The sequence below is a fragment of the Bombina bombina genome, chromosome 5 (assembly GCF_027579735.1).
Source record: "Bombina bombina isolate aBomBom1 chromosome 5, aBomBom1.pri, whole genome shotgun sequence".
NCBI classification, from domain to species: Eukaryota; Metazoa; Chordata; class Amphibia; order Anura; family Bombinatoridae; genus Bombina; species Bombina bombina.
In genome coordinates, this window is record NC_069503.1 from 888,080,492 (window position 1) to 888,103,475 (window position 22,984).

A 22,984-nucleotide genomic window follows, 5' to 3' on the forward strand; every position below is an offset into this window, starting at 1 on the left:
GGTGACATGGTTTTTCCATCTAAACTCAATTTGAAGTTGTCTTCTCCTTCAAGAAAGTTGGGCCCTACGTCTTGTGGGTCCTATTAAAAATGATAAATCCTGTGGCTCTGCAATAAGCGCTTCCTGCTGTTTATAGAATTCATCCAGTTTTTCATGTCTTGGCTTAAATGATGTTGGGATATTCCTTTTCCTCAACATCCTCCTCCTTCTCCTCCTGTTTTAGCAGTTGGTTTTCATGAATATGAAGTTTGAATAGTATAACAAACAGCAAAATTCTTTCCTGTCCAAGAATGCATCTTCTTAGTGTAAGGTGGATTGCTGTTGTTTAAAATACAAACTGGAATCAATAACTGAGAGGCTCAGCTTACCACAAGCCCCTACTGATAAACTGAACGTTAACACAGTATTTCAACAGAGGGCAGTGGTAATAGAGCAACAAGACTAAACGTAGTTGCTGAATTATCTCTAGTACTTTAATCAGCTCCTACTCAACAAACAACAATTAAGTACTAGAAATTAGCTTTAAGTTTATAAATTTGAATATCATATATAGACATAAGTATGTATAAGATTAGTCTCACTAACCAGACAAATATAAAGTTGCATAAGTTACTTTATGCAGATCTGATAGCAGAGGTATCCAAGGTAAATGCAATCTAAGTCCAGACAGTCCAGGTCAAGGTCTCACAGGGAACAGCAGTACAAATCATAAAACAAATGCAGAGCCCACAAACAAGCTAAAGTCATATACCAAGTCAGTCCAAACAAAGTGTTAAAAGATAAAGCACCCTGCACTATTTATTGAACCCCACTTGTAAACGAGTTCATTATATTACAATTTCAGAATGCTTCTAGGTCATAAATCATTTAACTTTTATCCAGCAATAGCTGTGTGGAAAATTAATTTATGAAATCTTGTGCGACAGTAAGCAAAATAATTTCCACCTTTTTTGCATTCAGACTTTGTAATATTCCTTTCACCTTGTTTAATTAGGTATTTACAGCAGTATGCTTATTATAGAATAGTACATGTCAATTTAGATGTTAAACACACTACTTTCCTTCTGTTCGTGCTAGCAATTAGTTTGGCTGTCTGCCAAAAACCCTATTCGGTATGTCTGCACCAGGGATAACAATCTCACAATACTTTTCTGCACTATACTGAAAAGAAAAAAATGTAATTTTAACACAAACTGGCCGCATCAGTTATAGAACTGCTAAAAAACAAAACAAAAACAAAACAAAACTATGCAACCTCCGGATATATTTAAACAATACAACTATAAAAATAATTCTAACATTCGGCCAGATTACGAGTTTTGCGTTATGAGTGGCTTGGTAATAACTTGCAAGTTATTTCCACCGCTCACCTTTAATAGCACTGCTATTACAGGTTTGCAAAAAAACGGCGTTTGCGGGCAATATGGCGGCATTGAGCTCCATATCGCACACAAATACCAGCGCTGCTTTGAGCTGCCTTGACGTGCTTGTGCGCAATTTCCCCATAGACATCAATGGAGAGAGCCGGCTAAAAAAAAGCCTAACATCTGCAATAACGGAGCGTAAAGCTCCGTAACGCAACCCCATTAAAGTCTATGGGGGAAAAAAAATGTACTGTACGTTTATACCTAACACCCTAACATAAACCCTGAGTCTAAACACCCCTAATCTGCTGCCCCCAACATCGCCGACACCTACATAAATGTATTAATCCCTAATCTGCCACCCCAACGTTGCCGCCACCTACATAAATTTATTAACCCCTAATCTGCCGCCCCCAATGTTGCCGCCGCCTACCTACACTTATTAACCCCTAATCTGCTGCCCCCAACGTCGCTGCCACCACTATACTAAAGTTATTAACCCCTAAAACTCTGGCCTCCCACATCACTAACACTAAATAAATATATTAACCCCTAAACCTAACCCTAAGTCTAACCCTGACCCTAACGTAACCCTAACACCCCTAACTTTAATATAATTAAAATAATTCTAAATAAAACTTACTATTCATAACTAAATAATTCCTATTTAAAAATAAATACTTACTTACCTGTAAAATAAACCCATAGAGGCCTATTTATCAAGCCGTCAACTATGCTGCATTCGCCGGCACCAATACGCTCACCTAACATCGCCTAACATCGCAGCCGCGGACCTGAATATGATCTCAATATTTATCAAAAAAGCTGTCAAAAAGCCGTGCACCAAGTACGGGGCGATGAGCAGTGGACTGTTGTTAACTAATAGTCATCGATCTTGCTGCTATTCAGCTTTTTCCCAACTTTATTTATACCCTGTCACTAAACACCACCACTATACTAAAATGTTTAACTCCTATCCCGCCGCTCCCGGACCCCACCGCAACTTTAATAAAGGTATTAACCCCTACCCCGCCACTCCCGGACCCCTGCACATCTAAATAAAAGTATTAACCCCTATCCCGCCGCTCCTGGACCCCAACGCAACTTTAATAAAGGTATTAACCCCTATCCTTCTGCTCCCGGACCCCTCCACAACTAAATAAAAGTGTTAACCACTATTCCGCCACTCCCGGACTCCGCAACAACTTTAATAAAGGTATTGACCCATATCCCGCTGCTCCCAGAGCCCACCGCAACTAAATAAAGTTATTAACCCTTATCCGGCCGCTTCCGGAGCCCACCGCAACTAAATAAAGTTATTAGCCCATATCCCGCTGCTCCCGGAGCCCACTGCAACTAAATAAAGTTATTAACCCTTATCCCGCCACTCCCGGAGCCCTCCACAACTAAATAACTAAATAAAACCCCTAACCCCCTGGCCTCCCACATCACTACCACTTACTAAACCTATTAACCCCTAAACCGCCAGCCCCCCACATCGCCATAAACTAAATTAAGCTATTAATCCCTAAACCTAACAACCCGCTTACTTTACATTAAATATTAACTCATCCCTATCTTATAATAAATTTAAACTTACCTTTGAAAATAAAATAAACTATATTAAACTACTAATTAACCTACCCTAACTATTATCCTACAATTAAATTAAACTATATTGAACTATAAATTAACCTACTTAACTATTATACTAAAATTACATTAAACTATATTAAACTACTAAATAACCTACCCTAACTATTATCCTACAATTACATTAAACTATATTAAACTATTAATTAACCTACCCTAACTATTATACTAAAATTACTTTAAATTACATTAAACTAACAATTAAATTAACTATATTACATATTTAAACACCTAACCCTACTCAAATTATTTAAATCTACTATTAAAAATTACTAAGTTACAAAAAAATAACAACTAAGTTACACAAAATAAAAAACACTAAGTTACACAAAATAAAAAATAAATTATCAAATATTTAAACTAATTACACCTAATCTAATAGCCTTATCAAAATAAAAAAGCCCCCCAAAATAAAAAAAAACCTAGCCTACACTAAACTACCAATGGTCCTTAAAAGGGCCTTTTGCGGTGCATTGCCCCAAAGAAATCAGCTCTTTTACCTGTAAATAAAAATACAAATACCCCCCAACAGTTAAACCCACCACCCACACAACCAAACCCCCCAAATAAAAACCTATCTAAAAAACCTAAGCTCCCCATTGCCCTGAAAAGGGCATTTGGATGGGCATTGCCCTTAAAAGGGCATTTAACTCTTTTTCAGCCCAAACCCCTAATCTAAAATTAAAACTCACCCAATAAACCCTTAAAAAACCTAACACTAACCCCCGAAGATCCACTTACAGTTTTTGAAGACCGGACATCCATCCTCAACGAATCGGCAGAAGTCCTCATCGAAACCGGCAGAAGTCTTCATCCAAGCGGGCCAAAGTCTTCATCCAAGCCGGCAGAAGTCTTCATCCAGACGGCATCTTCTATCTTCATCCATCTGGTGTGGAGCGTCTCCATCTTCAAGACATCCAACGCGGAGCATCCTCTTCTTACAACGTCTTCTGAAGAATGAAGTTTCCCTTTAAATGACGTCATCCAAGATGGCGTCCCTTACATTCCAATTGGCTGATAGAATTCTATCAGCCAATATGAATTAAGGTGGAAAAAATCCTATAGGCTGTTGCAATCAGCCAATAGGATTGAGCTTTCATCCTATTGGCTGATCCAGTCAGCCAATAGGATTGAGCTCGCATTCTATTGGCTCAATCCTATTAAATAAATTAAATTAAAAAAATACATTTATCTAAATTACAAAAAATAATAAACACTATATTACACAAAATAAAAAAAGAAATTATCAAAAATAAGAAAGCTTTACTCCTAATCTAATAGCCCTATCAAAATAAAAAAGCCCCCCCCCCCCCAAAAAAAAAAACCCTTAAAAAAACCTAACACTAACCCCCGAAGATCCACTTACAGTTTTTGAAGACCAGACATCCATCCTCATTCAGCCGGGAGAAATCTTCATCCAAGCGGCAAGAAGTTCTCAACGAAGTCGGGAGAAGTCTTCATCCAAACGGCAAGAAGTCGTCCTCCAGGCGGACAGAAGTCTTCATCCAGACGGCATCTTCTATCTTCATCCTTCTGACGCAGAGCGGCTCCATCTTCAAGACATCCGGTGCGGAGCATCCTCTTCATACGGTCCCAGCCGTACACTGAAGGTTCCTTTTAAGGGACGTCATCCAAGATGGCGTCCCTTGAATTCCGATTGGCTGATAGAATTATATCAGCCATTTGGAATTAAAGGGTAAAAAATCCTGTTGGCTGATGCAATCAGCCAATAGGATTGAGCTTCAATCCTATTGGCTGACCCAATCAGCCAATGGGATTGAGCTTGCATTCTATTGGCTTAGTAATAACAGTGCCAGCAAATGTACACTGGTAGTACAAGTTAGATGCAATTCGAACGCAACCTCTCGTTCGCATTGCAAGAAAGTTTTGCGTCACGAGTGCATGCTTCCATAGGCCCCAATGGGAGCCTCATTTTGATGCCATGAGACACGGCATGAGAACTAGCGCATCAAAGGGGGTAAGTCACGCAGAGATATTAACATTTAATATATATGTATAAATATATATGAATATACATATATATGTACAGGGAATACACAGTTCCCAAAGACCGCTATGTAAAGGCACATATAGGGCCAGCTATATCTAAACCTATATATAATCATTTATATATATATATATATTTATATATATATATATATATATATATATATATATATATATATATATATATATATATATGTATAAATATATATTTGTGCAAAAACCATCAAATATACGTAGATATATGTCTATGTGAAGAACATTGGAATGTGCAATATTTATATTTTCATTTTGGGTTAGCGCACTTGAGAATATTCAATCATGTTTGCATGCGAGTAGGGTGTTTTTTCCACTTTTTTTGCTCCATTGACTTTAATGGGGGAATAGGTTATAACGCACGTGATATTGCAAGTTCAGTATTTTTACGCGCTTTGGGTTAGTGCGTGAGCAAAAAAAGTTTACTTTCAGCTCATCATATGAGCGTAACTCGTTGCGCACAAAAATCTTACTTCTAGAGTGGTTAACGCTTGAGTGAGAGCATTAAATAGTGCTCCACTTGTAATATGGCCGTTAACTGATCAAATAATAGGATGTAAAGTTGTGTATGCGAACTGTTTTACTTTTTGGCTTCTTGTGAACTATTATTCCATTTTGAATGTAAGCCCCAGAACAATAGAGAACATGCTTAATCCTCTAATTTGTATTCATTAATCTTTGAGGGTAAGATGTTCTGTGTATTGCTACTCTTGAGAAATAAATTACATAAAATTTTCCCTCTGGGCTTATTAATGTTCCTGCGTTCCGTGGACCTGTATGCAGATGTGAATGTCATTAAGGTGTATATTTGTATATTCACACCACCACCATTCACCACAAAAAGGGCTAGATTACAAGTGGCATGCTAACTAAATTTTTCGCTCGTACACTTACTCAAACTAAACTTTTAAAGCTACTGGGTTAGCTCACGTATTACAAGTTGAAAGTGGAAAGTTAGTGCGTGAGCAAAAGTCCAACGTGCACTATCTTCAGGACTTCAGATATTCCAACAGTTCTAAATTCTTAGCTGTTAAAAAAAAACTAACACTTATCACTCACACGCTAACCAGACACCACGTTAGACCAACTGCGCTAAACCTGAAGATAGTTAGGAATACTTTAAATTCCAATGTTCTTCACACAGAAGAAAATGTTCTTATTTTATATATATATATATATATATATATATATATATATATATATATATATATATACTTATATATCTATATGGGAAGCAATTTCTACATTAAACGGTTTTGGAAGTCCCACTTTAATTAACTCGCCACTTGTAATCTAGCCTTTAATGTTTCTGTTTAGATGAATGATAGCATATATGTGTTTAATAGTAAACTATCAGGTTTCTGTTTTGTGTGTATGAGTCTCCTGTGGGTGGATGGTTTATTACACTCTACGCCATGTCATAGGCGTGTGACCACCTTTGGTGTCATTGCTTTTTGTAGTATCTCCTCTGATTAATTGAAATGTACTGTACATTTAAAGGAGGTCTTCCTCCAGTTATTTAGACTGCTTATAGAGCAAGCCTAGTTTTTCTTGACTACAACCTTACAATTGTAAAATTTGAGTTAGACACTATTAATTGTTCTTTAGTAGCTGCTAACATTGCACACACTGTCCCGTCTCAGAGTAGGGCCCATATAGAATTTTTGTAGAAGCATTAATTTTATTCTCTTTTCTTGCAAAAACCTTTTCTTTCATGTAATTGGCAAGAGTCCATGAGCTAGTGACGTATGGAATATACAATCCTACCAGGAGGGGCAAAGATTCCCAAACCTCAAAATGCCTATAAATACACCCCCACAATTCAGTTTTACAAACTTTGCCTCCTATGGAGGTGGTGAAGTAAGTTTGTGCTAGATTTCTACATTGATATGCGCTTCTTAGCTTTTTTTGAAGCCCGGTTCCTCTCAGAGTGCAGTGAATGACAGAGGGATGTGAAGGGAGTATTACCTATTGAATACAATGGTCATCCTAACGGAGATCTATTTCATAGGTTCTCTGTTATCGGTCGTAGAGATTCATCTCCTACCTCCCTTTTCAGATCAACGATATACTCTTATATACCATTACCTCTGCTTATTCTCGTTTCAGTACTGGTTTGGCTATCTACTTTATGTAGATAAGTGTCTTTTGGTAAATATGTTTCCTTTATTTAAGACACTCTCAGCTATGGTTTGGCACTTTATATTTAAAGTTCTAAATATATGTTTATACTTATATTTGCCATGATTCAGGTTTATCAGTATATTTCCTTTTTGCAGACTGTCAGTTTCATATTTGGGAAATGCATATATATATATATATATATATATATATATATATATAAAAATCTTACCTGAAGTTTTCAAATTGACTCTCTTTTCTAAATTGCGGGTTGTTAGGCTCGCGGGAGCGCAAAATGCTATAATTTATTGCGCCATTCTTATTTAAGTCTTCATTTCTTTTTGCTTCTGGTTTCCAGAGGCTTATTTTGTTTTTCATTTCTTTCCCATTCCTGAAACTGTCATATAAGGAAATTGATCATTTTGCTTTATATGTTATTTTTTCTCTTACATATTGCAAGATGTCTCAAACTGACCCTGTCTCAGAATCTACTACTGGAATCCTGCTGCCTGATGTCGGTTCTACCAAAGCTAAGTGCATTTGTTGTAAACTTGTGGTAACTGTTCCTCCGGCTGTAGTTTGTGATAGTTGTCATGACAAACTTTTACATGCAGACAATATTTCCATTAGTAGTAGTCCATTACCTGTTGCTGGTCCTTCAACATCTAATGCTCAGGATATTCCTGTTATTGTAAGAGAATTTGTTTCTTCATATTTATTTAAAATGGAGTATATTCGTTCCTTATTAAAGGAGGTGTTGATTGCATTAGATATGGAGGAGACTAGTCCTCTTGATATTAAAACTAATAAACATTTAAATTCGGTTTTTAAACCTCATGTAGTTATTCCTGAGGTTTTTCCAGTTCCTGATGCTATTTCAGATGTGATTTCTAGGGAATGGAATAGACTGGGTACTTCTTTTACTCCTTCTTCAAGGTTTAAGAAACTGTATCCTTTGCCGACTGATAGATTGGAGTTTTGGGAAAAGATCCCCAAAGTTGATGGGGCTAACTCTACTCTTGCAAAGCGTACTACTATTCCTACGGCAGATAGTACTTCTTTGAAAGATCCTTTAGATAGGAAACTTGAATCTTATCTAAGGAAGGCTTATTTATGTTCAGGTCATCTTCTTAGGCCTGCTATTTCTTTGGCTGATGTTGCAGCTGCTTCAACTTTTTGGTTGGAAACCTTAGCGCAACAAGTACCAGATCATAATGTGAATAGCATTGTTAAGTTAATTCAAAATGCTAATAATTTCATTTGTGATGCCATTTTTGATATCATTAGAATTGATGTTAGATATATGTCTTTAGCTATTTCAGCTAGAAAAGCTTTATGGCTTAAATCTTGGAATGCTGATATGACTTCTAAATCAACGTTGCTATCGCTCTCTTTCCAAGGTAATACATTATTTGGTTCTCAGTTGGATTCGATTATTTCAACTGTCATTGGGGGGAAGGGAGCTTTTTTGCCTCAGGATAACAAATCTAAGGGTAAATTTAAGGCTGCTAACCGTTTTCATTCCTTTCAACAAAATAAGGAACAGAAACCTGATCCTTCCCCTAAGGGAACAGTTTCCACTTGGAAGCCTTCTTCAGTCTGGAATAAATCCAAGCCTTTTAAAAGATCTAAATCAGCCCTCAAGTCCGCATGAAGGTGCGGCCCTCATTCCAGCTCAGCTGGTAGGGGGCAGACTCACGGCTAGATTTAGAGTTCGGCGGTAAAAGGGCTGTTAACGCTCCGCGGGTTTTTTTCTGGCCGCACCATAAATTTAACTCTGGTATCGAGAGTTCAAACAAATGCTGCGTTAGGCTCCAAAAAAGGAGCGTAGAGCATATTTACCGCAAATGCAACTCTCGATACCAGAGTTGCTTACGGACGCGGCCGGCCTCAAAAACGTGCTCGTGCACGATTCTCCCATAGGAAACAATGGGGCTGTTTGAGCTGAAAAAAAACCTAACACCTGCAAAAAAGCAGCGTTCAGCTCCTAACGCAGCCCCATTGTTTCCTATGGGGAAACTCTTTCTAAGTCTGCACCTAACACCCTAACATGTACCCCGAGTCTAAACACCCCTAGCCTTACACTTATTAACCCCTAATCTGCCGCCCCCGCTATCGCTGACCCCTGCATTACACTTTTAACCCCTAATCTGCCGCTCCGTAAACCGCCGCCACCTACGTTATCCCTATGTACCCCTAATCTGCTGCCCTAACATCGCCGACCCCTATGTTATATTTATTAACCCCTAATCTGCCCCCCACAACGTCGCCGACACCTACCTACACTTATTAACCCCTAATCTGCCGACCGGACCTGAGCGCTACTATAATAAAGTTATTAACCCCTAATCCGCCTCACTAACCCTATCATAAATAGTATTAACCCCTAATCTGCCCTCCCTAACATCGCCGACACCTAACTTCAATTATTAACCCCTAATCTGCCGACCGGAGCTCACCGCTATTCTAATAAATGTATTAACCCCTAAAGCTAAGTCTAACCCTAACACTAACACCCCCCTAAGTTAAATATAATTTTTATCTAACGAAATAAATTAACTCTTATTAAATAAATGATTCCTATTTAAAGCTAAATACTTACCTGTAAAATAAATCCTAATATAGCTACAATATAAATTATAATTATATTATAGCTATTTTAGGATTAATATTTATTTTACAGGTAACTTTGTATTTATTTTAACCAGGTACAATAGCTATTAAATAGTTAAGAACTATTTAATAGTTACCTAGTTAAAATAATAACAAATTTACCTGTAAAATAAATCCTAACCTAAGTTATAATTAAACCTAACACTACCCTATCAATAAAATAATTAAATAAACTACCTACAATTACCTACAATTAACCTAACACTACACTATCAATAAATTAATTAAACACAATTGCTACAAATAAATACAATTAAATAAACTATCTAAAGTACAAAAAATAAAAAAGAACTAAGTTACAGAAAATAAAAAAATATTTACAAACATAAGAAAAATATTACAACAATTTTAAACTAATTACACCTACTCTAAGCCCCCTAATAAAATAACAAAGACCCCCAAAATAAAAAATTCCCTACCCTATTCTAAAATACAAAAATTACAAGCTCTTTACCTTACCAGCCCTGAACAGGGCCCTTTGCGGGGCATGCCCCAAGAATTTCAGCTCTTTTGCCTGTAAAAAAAAACATACAATACCCCCCCCCCAACATTACAACCCACCACCCACATACCCCTAATCTAACCCAAACCCCCCTTAAATAAACCTAACACTAAGCCCCTGATGATCTTCCTACCTTGTCTTCACCATGCCAGGTTCACCGATCCGTCCTGGCTCCAAGATCTTCATCCAACCCAAGCGGGGGCTAGACATCCACTGAAGAAGTCCAGAAGAGGGTCCAAAGTCTTCCTCCTATCCGGCAAGAAGAGGACATCCGGACCGGCAAACATCTTCTCCAAGCGGCATCTTCTATGTTCTTCCATCCGATGACGACCGGCTCCATCTTGAAGACCTCCAGCGCGGATCCATCCTCTTCTTCCGACGACTAGACGACGAATGACGGTTCCTTTAAGGGACGTCATCCAAGATGGCGTCCCTCGAATTCCGATTGGCTGATAGGATTCTATCAGCCAATCGGAATTAAGGTAGGAATTTTCTGATTGGCTGATGGAATCAGCCAATCAGAATCAAGTTCAATCCGATTGGCTGATCCAATCAGCCAATCAGATTGAGCTCGCATTGTATTGGCTGATCGGAACAGCCAATAGAATGCGAGCTCAATCTGATTGGCTGATTGGATCAGCCAATCGGATTGAACTTGATTCTGATTGGCTGATTCCATCAGCCAATCAGAAAATTCCTACCTTAATTCCGATTGGCTGATAGAATCCTATCAGCCAATCGGAATTCGAGGGACGCCATCTTGGATGACGTCCCTTAAAGGAACCGTCATTCGTCGTCTAGTCGTCGGAAGAAGAGGATGGATCCGCGCTGGAGGTCTTCAAGATGGAGCCGGTCGTCATCGGATGGAAGAACATAGAAGATGCCGCTTGGAGAAGATGTTTGCCGGTCCGGATGTCCTCTTCTTGCCGGATAGGAGGAAGACTTTGGACCCTCTTCTGGACTTCTTCAGTGGATGTCTAGCCCCCGCTTGGGTTGGATGAAGATCTTGGAGCCAGGACGGATCGGTGAACCTGGCATGGTGAAGACAAGGTAGGAAGATCATCAGGGGCTTAGTGTTAGGTTTATTTAAGGGGGGTTTGGGTTAGATTAGGGGTATGTGGGTGGTGGGTTGTAATGTTGGGGGGGGGGGTATTGTATGTTTTCTTTTACAGGCAAAAGAGCTGAACTTCTTGGGGCATGCCCCGCAAAGGGCCCTGTTCAGGGCTGGTAAGGTAAAAGAGCTTGTAACTTTTTAAATTTAGAATAGGGTAGGGAATTTTTTATTTTGGGGGTCTTTGTTATTTTATTAGGGGGCTTAGAGTAGGTGTAATTAGTTTAAAATTGTTGTAATATTTTTCTTATGTTTGTAAATATTTTTTTATTTTCTGTAACTTAGTTCTTTTTTATTTTTTGTACTTTAGATAGTTTATTTAATTGTATTTATTTGTAGCAATTGTGTTTAATTAATTTATTGATAGTGTAGTGTTAGGTTAATTGTAGGTAATTGTAGGTAGTTTATTTAATTATTTTATTGATAGGGTAGTGTTAGGTTTAATTATATCTTAGGTTAGGATTTATTTTACAGGTAAATTTGTAATTATTTTAACTAGGTAACTATTAAATAGTTCTTAACTATTTAATAGCTATTGTACCTGGTTAAAATAAATACAAAGTTACCTGTAAAATAAATATTAATCCTAAAATAGCTATAATATAAATGTAATTTATATTGTAGCTATATTAGGATTTATTTTACAGGTAAGTATTTAGCTTTAAATAGGAATCATTTATTTAATAAGAGTTAATTTATTTCGTTAGATAAAAATTATATTTAACTTAGGGGGGGTGTTAGTGTTAGGGTTAGACTTAGCTTTAGGGGTTAATACATTTATTAGAATAACGGTGAGCTCCGGTCGGCAGATTAGGGGTTAATAAGTGTAGGCAGGTGTCGGCGACGTTGTGGGGGGGCAGATTAGGGGTTAATAAATATAACATAGGGGTCGGCGATGTTAGGGGCAGAAGATTAGGGGTACATAGGGATAACGTAGGTGGCGGCGCTTTGCGGTCGGAAGATTAGGGGTTAATTATTTTAAGTAGCTTGCGGCGACGTTGTGTGGGGCAAGTTAGGGGTTAATAAATATAATATAGGGGTCGGCGGGGTTAGGGGCAGCAGATTAGGGGTACATAAGTATAACGTAGGTGGCGGTCGGCAGATTAGGGGTTAAAAATTTTAATCGAGTGGCGGCGATGTGGGGGGACCTCGGTTTAGGGGTACATAGGTAGTTTATGGGTGTTAGTGTACTTTAGGGTACAGTAGTTAAGAGGTTTATAAACCGGCGTTAGCCAGAAAGCTCTTAACTCCTGCTTTTTTCAGGTGGCTGGAATCTTGTCGTTAGAGCTCTAACGCTCACTGCAGAAACGACTCTAAATACCAGCGTTAGAAAGATCCCATTGAAAAGATAGGCTACGCAAATGGCGTAGGGGGATCTGCGGTATGGAAAAGTTGCGGCTGTAAAGTGAGCGTTAGACCCTTTAATCACTGACTCCAAATACCAGCGGGCGGCCAAAACCAGCGTTAGGAGCCTCTAACGCTGGTTTTGACGGCTACCGCCAAACTCTAAATCTAGGCCTAAGATTTTTCAAGGATGTTTGGATCAATTCAGTGCAAAATCATTGGATTCAGAACATTGTCTCTCAGGGGTACAGAATAGGTTTCAAAGTAAGACCGCCTGTGAGAAGTTTCTTTCTCTCACGCATTCCAGTGAACCCCAAGAAAGCACAGGTTTTCCTGAAGTGTGTTTCAGACCTGGAGTCTTCTGGGGTAATCGTGCCGGTTCCTTTTCAGGAACAGGGTCTGGGGTTTTATTCAAATCTGTTCATTGTCCCAAAGAAAGAAAATTCATTCAGACCAGTTCTGGATCTAAAAATCTTGAATCGTTATGTAAGAAATAGAATACCAACATTCAAAATGGTGACTATAAGGACTATTCTCAAAAAATAGAAAAAGGAAATGGGAGAGTATAGAGGGGATATTAAGCACTCTTACACCTATCGCTTGTAATAAGCTGTAAAATTACAGCATGAAATATCTGCTAGCGAATAATAAATGTATATACTGGTATTAAAACCTATAATCTTTATTAAGGAATTTATTTAAAAATGAATGACTAAGGTGATAAACATCACCTATCATTACCCACACAGATATATTACCTAAAGGTACACCACAATTACTGCACTGCTGCTATCATGTCAACCCCCTGTATTCCTGGACGATATCAGGAACCGTCGGCTTCAGGTGTCAGGGGTAGCATGAGGCATCAGTTAATGCAGCAAAAATAATTATAAGTGGTATAAGTTGAGTAATAAAAGTAGTTTAAAAACAAGTTGAACTACACAAACATGTTTCAGCTGTTGCACAGCCTTTCTCAATGTGATTCAGCAAGTGAACTGACTTTTTGTATAATTATTTTTGCTGCATTAACTGTTGCCTCATGCTACCCCTGACACCTGAAGCCGACGGTTCCTGATATCGGCCAGGAATACAGGGGGTGACATGATAGCAGCAGTGCAGTAATTGTGGTGTACCTTTAGGTAATATATCTGTGTGGGTAATGATAGGTGATGTTTATCACCTTAGTCATTAATTTTTAAATAAATTCCTTAATAAAGATTATAGGTTTTAATACCAGTATATACATTTATTATTCGCTAGCAGATATTTCATGCTGTAATTTTACAGCTTATTACAAGGGATAGGTGTAAGAGTGCTTAATATCCCTTCTATACTCTCTCATTTCCTTTTCCTATTTTTTTATATTAATTTAAAGGGGCAGCACCGAGGCTATATACATTACCTCCTCTATCCTATCTTTACTCATTGATACTGTGCCTATATTTGACTTTAAATATAAGGACTATTCTGCCTTTTGTTCAGCAAGGGCATTATATGTCCACAATAGACTTACAGGATGCATATCTTCATATTTCGATTCATCCAGATCACTATCAGTTCCTGAGATTCTCTTTTCTAGACAAGCATTACCAATTTGTTGCTCTTCCTTTTGGCCTAGCAACAGCTCCAAGGTCTTTTCAAAGGTTCTCTGTGCCCTTCTCTCTGTAATCAGAGAGCAGGGTATTGCAGTGTTTCCTTATTTGGACGATATCTTGGTACTTGCTCAGTCTTTATGTTCTGCAGAATCTCACACGAATCAACTAGTGTTGTTTCTTCAAAGACATGGTTGGAGGATCAATTTACCAAAAAGTTCTTTGATTCCTTAGACAAGGGTAACCATTTTAGGTTTCCAGATAGATTCAGTATCCATGACTTTGTCTCTAACAGACAAGAGACGTCTGGAATTGGTTGCAGCTTGTCGGAACCTTCAGTTTCAATCATTCCTTTCAGTAGCTATGTGCATGGAGGTTTTAGGTCTCATGACTGGAGCATTGGACGCGATCCCCTTTGCTCGTTTTCACATGAGACCTCTTCAGCTTTGTATGCTGAACCAATGGTGCAGGGATTATACAAAGATATCACAATTAATATCCTTAAATCCCTATGTTCGACTATCTCTGACTTGGTGGTTAGATCACCATCGTTTAGTTCAAGGGGCCTCTTTTGTTTGTCCAACCTGGACTGTGATCACAACAGATGCGAGTCTTCCAGGTTGGGGAGCTGTCTGGGGATCTCTGACAGCGCAGGGGGTAATCTCAAGAGGCGAGATTACCAATCAATATTTTGGAACTCCATGCGATTCTCAGAGTTCTTCAGTTTTGGCCTCTACTGAAGAGAGAACCGTTTATTTGTTTTCAGACAGACAATGTCACAACGTGGCATATGTCAATCATCAGGATGGGACTCACAGTCCTCAAGCTATGAAATAAGTATCTCTGATACTTGCTTGGGCGGAATCCAGCTCCTGTCTAATTTCTGTGGTCCATATCCCAGGTATAGACAATTGGGAAGCGGATTATCTCAGTCGTCAGACTTAACATCCGGGAGAGTGGTCTCTTCACCCAGATGTGTTTTTTCAGATTGTTCTGATGTGGGGGCTTTCAGAAATAGATCTGATGGCTTCTCATCTAAACAGGAAACTTCCCAGGTATCTGTCCTGGTCCAGGGATCCTCAGGCGGAAGCAGTGGATGCGTTGACACTTCCTTGGAATTATCAACTTGCTTCTATTTTTCCGCCTCTAGTTCTTCTTCCAAGAGTGATTTCCAAAATCATAATGCAGCGCTCGTTTGTACTGCTGATGGCTCCAGCATGGCCACACAGGTTTTGGTATGTGGATCTTATTCGGATGTCCAGTTGCCAACCTTGGCCACTTCCGTTAAGGCCAGACCTTCTATCTCAAGGCCCGTTTTTCCATCAGGATCTCAAATCATTAAATTTGAAGGTATGGAGATTGAATGCTTAGTGCTTAGTCAAAGAGGTTTCTCTGACTCAGTGATTAATACTATGTTGCAGGCTTGTAAATCTGTGTCTAGAAAGATTTATTATCGAGTTTGTAAGACTTACATTTCATGGTGCTCTTCTCATAAATTATCTTGGCATTCTTTTAGAATTCCTAGAATTTTACAGTTTCTTCAGGATGGTTTGGATAAGGGTTTGTCTGCAAGTTCCTTGAAAGGACAAATCTCTGCTCTTTCTGTTCTGTTCCACAGAAAAACTGCTAATCTTCCTGATATTCATTGTTTTGTTCAGGCTTTGGTTCTTATCAAGCCTGTCATTAAATCAATCTCTCCTCCTTGGAGAATTAATTTTGTTTTGAAGGCTTTACAGGCCTATGCATTCTTTGGACATTAAATTACTTTCTTGGAAAGTATTGTTCCTTTTGGCCATCTCTTCTGCTAGAAGAGTTTCTGAATTATCTGCTCTTTCTTGTGAGTCTCCTTTTCTGATTTTTCATCAGGATAAGGCGGATTTGCGGACTTCGTTTAAATTTTTACCTAAAGTTGTGAACTCCAACAACATTAGTAGAGAAATTATTTTCCCTTCTGGGTGTCCTAATCCTAATAATTCTCTGGAGGGATCTTTACATTCTTTGGATGTGGTAAGAGCTTTGAAATATTATGTTGAAGCTACTAAAGATTTCAAGAATACTTCTAGTCTATTTGTTATCTTTTCTGGTTCTAGGAAAGGTCAGAAGGCGTCTGCCATTTCTTTGGCATCTTGGTTAAAGCTTTTGATTCATCATGCTTATTTGGAGTCAGGTAAATCCCCGCCTCAGAGGATTACAGCTCATTCTACTAGGCCAGTTTCCACTTCCTGGGCTTTTAAGAATGAAGCTACTGTTGATCAGATTTGCAAAGCAGCAACTTGGTCTTCTTTGCATACTTTTACTAAATTCTACCATTTTGAAGTTTTCTCTTCTTCAGAAGCAGTTTTTGGTAGAAAAGTACTTCAGGCAGCTGTTTCAGTTTGGTTCTTCTGCTTATAATTTCAGTTTTTTCATTATAAAGATTACACTTTTGATTTGGGTTGTGGATTAATTTTTCAGCGGAATTGGCTGCCTTTATTTTTAGCCCTCTCTCTAGTGACTCTTGCGAGGAGTTCCACATCATGGACTCTTGCCAATTACATGAAAGAAAACATAATTTATGTAAGAATTTACCTGATAAATTAATTTCTTTCATATTGGCAAGAGTCCATGAGACCCACCCTTTTTATGGTGGTTATGATTTTTTTGTATAAAGCACAATTATTCCAATTCCTTGTTGATGCTTTTTGCTCCTTTCTTATCATCCGACTTCTTGGCTATTCGTTAAACTGAATTGTGGGTGTGTTGGGGGGTGTATTTATAGGCATTTTGAGGTTTGGGAAACTTTGCCCCTCCTGGTAGGATTGTATATCCCATACGTCACTAGCTCATGGACTCTTGCCAATATGACAGAAATGAATTTATCAGGTAAATTCTTACATAAATTATGTTTTTTGCTGTTCTCAATTAAACTATGTTTTCTTGCTCAGTAAATTTGTGTTATTTTAATGTTTCACTAATTTTAGATGTTTCTTTGTTCTTGGCTATATTTGTGTCCTTATCTTCCTCCTCTTTCTGTTTAGGTTGATTCTTTAGCATGGGCCTTGCAGTATCTATCATTTCACTCTCCATCAGAATATATATATTAACCCCTTAACGACATGTGTCGTACAGGGGACGTCGCCCCTTAACGGCATGCGTCATATAGGGTACGTCGCACACAATATGGTCTTTAAAGACCAGCGACGTACCCTGTACAACGTTGGGGATTAAAGCGGCTGGAAGCGATCCTGATCGCTTCCAGCCACTTTATGGTTATTGGAGTGATGCCTCGATATCAAGGCATCCTGCAATAACATTTTCCTCTCATCTGATGCAGAGAGAGCCACTCTGTGGTCCTCTCTGCACCGGCATCGATGGCCGCAATTGTTGGTGGGTGGGAGCTGACGTGGGAGGCGGGTGGGTGGCCATCTTTGAAAGACTGAAGAGAGAGGGGGCGGGATCGAGGGCGGGGTTGTCGGGAGTGCGCACGGGCGGGCAGGTGTGTGCACGGGGAGAGAGTGGGTGGGAACCGCTACACTACAGAAAAAACATTTGTTATAAGTGGCAGTAAGGGGAGGGGGGATAAAATCCCTAATAAAAGTAAATCTAAGGGATCTGGGAGTGGGTGGGGGTTGGTCTGTGGGTGGGGGGGGAAGCTACACTACAGAAAAAAAGGAAAAAAAATAAAAAAAAACATTTTTATTTGCAAACTGGGTACTGGCAGACAGCTGCCAGTACCCAAGATGGCTCCCAGTAAGGTAGAGGTGGAGGGTTAGAGACAGGCCCGGACTGACCATAGGTCATACTGGGCAATTGCCCGGTGGGCCGCCGGTTACCTTAGCCCCGCCCACTATTATTACTGCACTGTGCACATAGCAATTTCTTTAAATGTTGCCCTATCTTAGTTGTTAGCTCAGCTGTCGGGCCGTCTGCAGGTTACATACAGTGGGGCAAAAAAGTATTTAGTCAGCCACCAATTGTGCAAGTTCTCCCACTTAAGAAGATGAGAGAGGCCAGTAATTTTCATCATAGGTATACCTAAACTATGAGAGACTAAATGAGGAAACAAATCCAGACAATCACATTGTCTGATTTGGAAAGAATTTATTTGCAAATTATGGTGGAAAATAAGTATTTGGTCAATTTCAAAAGTTCATCTCAATACTTTGTTATATATCCTTTGTTGGCAATGACAGAGGTCAAACATTTTCTGTAAGTCTTCACAAGGTTGTCACACACTGTTGCTGGTATGTTGGCCCATTCCTGCATGCAGATCTCCTCTAGAGCAGTGATGTTTTGGGGCTGTCGCTGGGCAACACAGACTTTCAACTCCCTCCAAAGGTTTTCTATGGGGTTGAGATCTGGAGACTGGCTAGGCCACTCCAGGATCTTGAAATGCTTCTTACGAAGCCACTCCTTTGTTGCCCGGGCGGTGTGTTTGGGATCATTGTCATGCTGAAAGACCCAGCCACGTTTCATCTTCAATGCCCTTGCTGATGGAAGGAGGTTTGCACTCAAAATTTCACGATACATGGCCCCATTCATTCTTTCATGTACATGGATCAGTCGTCCTGTTCCCTTTGCAGAGAAACAGCCCCAAAGCATGATGTTGCCACCCCATGCTTCACAGTAGATATGGTGTTCTTTGGTTGCAACTCAGCATTCTCTCTCCTCCAAACACGACGAGTTGTGTTTCTACCAAACAGTTCTACTTTGGTTTCATCTGACCATATGACATTCTCCCAATCCACTTCTGGATCATCCAAATGCTCTCTAGCATACTTCAGACGGGCCCGGACATGTACTGGCTTAAGCAGGGGGACACATCTGGCACTGCAGGATCTGAGTCCCTGGCGACATAGTGTAAAAATTATGGTAGCCTTTGTTACGTTTAGTCCCAGCTCTCTGCAGGTCATTCACTAGGTCCCCCCATGTGGTTCTGGGATGTTTGCTCACCGTTCTTTTGATCATTTTGACCCCACGGGGTGAGATCTTGCATGGAGCCCCAGATCGAGGGACATTATCAGTGGTCTTGTATGTCTTTCATTTTCTAATTATTGCTCCCACAGTTGATTTCTTCACACCAAGCTGCTTGCCTATTGCAGATTCAGTCTTCTCAGCCTGGTGCAGGTCTACAATTTTGTTTCTGATGTCCTTCGACAGCTCTTTGGTCTTCACCATAGTGGAGTTTGGAGTGCAACTGTTTGAGGTTGTGGACATGTGTCTTTTATACTGATAACAAGTTCAAACAGGTGCCATTAATACAGGTAATGAGTGGAGGACAGTGGAGCCTGTTAAAGAAGAAGATACAGGTCGGTGAGAGCCAGAAATCTTGCTTGTTTGTAGGTGACCAAATACTTATTTTCCACCATAATATGCAAATAAATTCTTTCCAAATCAGACAATGTGATTGTCTGTATTTGTTTCCACATTTTGTCTCTCATAGTTGAGGTATACCTATGATGAAAATTACAGGCCTCTCTCATCTTCTTAAGTGGGAGAACTTGCACAATTGGTGGCTGACTAAATACTTTTTTGCCCCACTGTATGTGAAGTCCTGACTTATGGGACTGGATTTCGGCTGGAGCATAGTGTGTGGTGTGGAGCCGAATTAATGCTTATAACTATAGTTACGCCGGTGAGCAGAGAAGCCCGGGCCCTGATAGGGTACTGGCAAAGCCTAGGCAGGCATCTTGGTTTGGGGTTTCCGTGGGGTCTGCCTCTGAGTGCTTACTCCAGTAATTTAGTGCGGTGGTGCAGCTCGGCCCTTTTTTAGGCTACGCGGCTGGAACTTCAAGTTCCAGAATACCGTGCAGCAATGGCCTGGATTGGATTCTGGAAATAGGAAATGGAGGGAGCAGAGGTGTTTGTGCGCTTTGAGGGGCCCTGCGCAGAGATGCTGTGCGCTGTTAAGAGGCAGGATGCATGGTTAGAGCCCTCCCTGTGAAAAAGGAAGCCATCAGATTGTGCACTATCCGCAGCTCCTCCTCCTAACATCATTCACATAAACGATGTCCTGGGGCTAACCAAGTACCACATTACATGGAAGTGACAGCGGGGACCTGAGGAGGTGGAATCCTGATTCCTGGCTGATATGATCATCATCACATGACACAAGCTAAGCTTCTCCTGATATACAGGAAGTGCAGAATTATTAGGCAAATGAGTATTTTGACCACATCATCCTCTTTATGCATTTTGTCTTACTCCAAGCTGTATAGGCTCGAAAGCCTACTACCAATTAAGCATATTAGGTGATGTGCATCTTTGTATTGAGAAGGGGTGTGGTCTAATGACATCAACACCCTATATCAGGTATGCATAATTATTAGGCAACTTCCTTTCCTTTGGCAAAATGGGTCAAAAGAAGGACTTGACAGGCTCAGAAAAGTAAAAAATAGTGAGATATCTTGCAGAGGGATGCAGCACTCTTAAAATTGCAAAGCTTCTGAAGCGTGATCATCGAACAATCAAGCGTTTCATTCAAAATAGTCAACAGGGTCGCGAGAAGCGTGTGGAAAAACCAAGGCGCAAAATAACTGCCCATGAACTGAGAAAAGTCAAGCGTGCAGCTGCCAAGATGCCACTTGCCACCAGTTTGGCCATATTTCACTGGAGTGCCCAAAAGCACAAGGTGTGCAATACTCAGAGACATGGCCAAGGTAAGAAAGGCTGAAAGACGACCACCACTGAACAAGACACACAAGCTGAAACGTCAAGACTGGGCCAAGAAATATCTCAAGACTGATTTTTCTAAGGTTTTATGGAATGATGAAATGAGAGTGAGTCTTGATGGGCCATATGGATGGGCCCGTGGCTGGATTGGTAAAGGGCAGAGAGCTTCAGTCCGACTCAGACGCCAGCAAGATGGAGGTGGAGTACTGGTTTGGGCTGGTATCATCAAAGATGAGCTTGTGGGGCCTTTTCGGGTTGAGGATGGAGTCAAGCTCAACTCCCAGTCCTACTGCCAGTTTCTGGAAGACACACCTTCTTCAAGCAGTGGTACAGGAAGAAGTCTGCATCCTTCAAGAAAAACATGATTTTCATGCAGGACAATGCACCATCACACGCGTCCAAGTACTCCACAGCGTGGCTGGCAAGAAAGGGTATAAAAGAAGAAAATCTAATGACATGGCCTCCTTGTTCACCTGATCTGAACCCCATTGAGAACCTGTGGTCCATCATCAAATGTGAGATTTACAAGGAGGGAAAACAGTACACCTCTCTGAACAGTGTCTGGGAGGCTGTGGTTGCTGCTGCATGCAATGTTGATGGTGAACAGATCAAAACACTGACAGAATCCATGGATGGCAGGCTTTTGAGTGTCCCTGCAAAAAAGGTGACTATATTGGTCACTGATTTGTTTTTGTTTTGTTTTTGAATGTCAGAAATGTATATTTGTGAATGTTGAGATGTTATATTGGTTTCACTGGTAAAAATAAATAATTGAAATGGGTATGTATTTGTTTTTTTGTTAAGTTGCCTAATAATTATGCACAGTAATAGTCACCTGCACACACAGATATCCCCCTAAAATAGCTATAACTAAAAACAAACTAAAAACTACTTCCAAAACTATTCAGCTTTGATATTAATGAGTTTTTTGGGTTCATTGAGAACATGGTTGTTGTTCAATAATAAAATTAATCCTCAAAAATACAACTTGCCTAATAATTCTGCACTCCCTGTAATTACTGAGTGCCATTGTTATCAAAGAGTGGGGAAAGGGGAGAAGTGAGACTTCAATAGAGGGTGCTTAGTAGAGGTAAGTTTAATTAGAACTTGCTGCACTAAATCAATAAGAAATCTAAAAGGTCAGATTAATGTGCTCCCACCTGGGATTTTTTTTAATTATGTGGGTGTATATATATATATATATTATATATATATATATATATATATAAAATATAATATATATATATTATATATAATATAATATATATATTATATATATAATATATTATATAAATATTATATATATAATAAATATATACTTACATATTTATTTTTTTATACACGTGTGTGTCAGTGTCTGAGTAGCTGTATGTGCTGTTTATATAGGCCTAGATTTGGAGTTCGGCGGTAGCCGTCAAAACCAGCGTTAGAGGCTCCTAACGCTGGTTTTGGCCGCCCGCTGGTATTTGGAGTCAGTGATTAAAGGGTCTAACGCTCACTTTTCAGCCGCGACTTTTACATACCGCAGATCCCCCTACGCCATTTGCGTATCCTATCTTTCAATGGGATCTTTCTAACGCCGGTATTTAGAGTCGTTTCTGAAGTGAGCGTTAGAGCTCTAACGACAAAACTCCAGCCGCCTGAAAATAGCAGGAGTTAAGAGCTTTCTGGCTAACGCCGGTTCATAAAGCTCTTAACTACTGTACCCTAAAGTACACTAACACCCATAAACTACCTATGTACCCCTAAACCGAGCTCCCCCCACATCGCCGCCACTCGATTAAAATTTTTAACCCCTAATCTGCCGACCGCCACCTACGTTATACTTATGTACCCCTAATCTGCTGCCCCTAACCCCGCCGACCCCTGTATTACATTTATTAACCCCTAACCTGCCCCCCCACAACGTCGCTGCCAGCTACTTAAAATAATT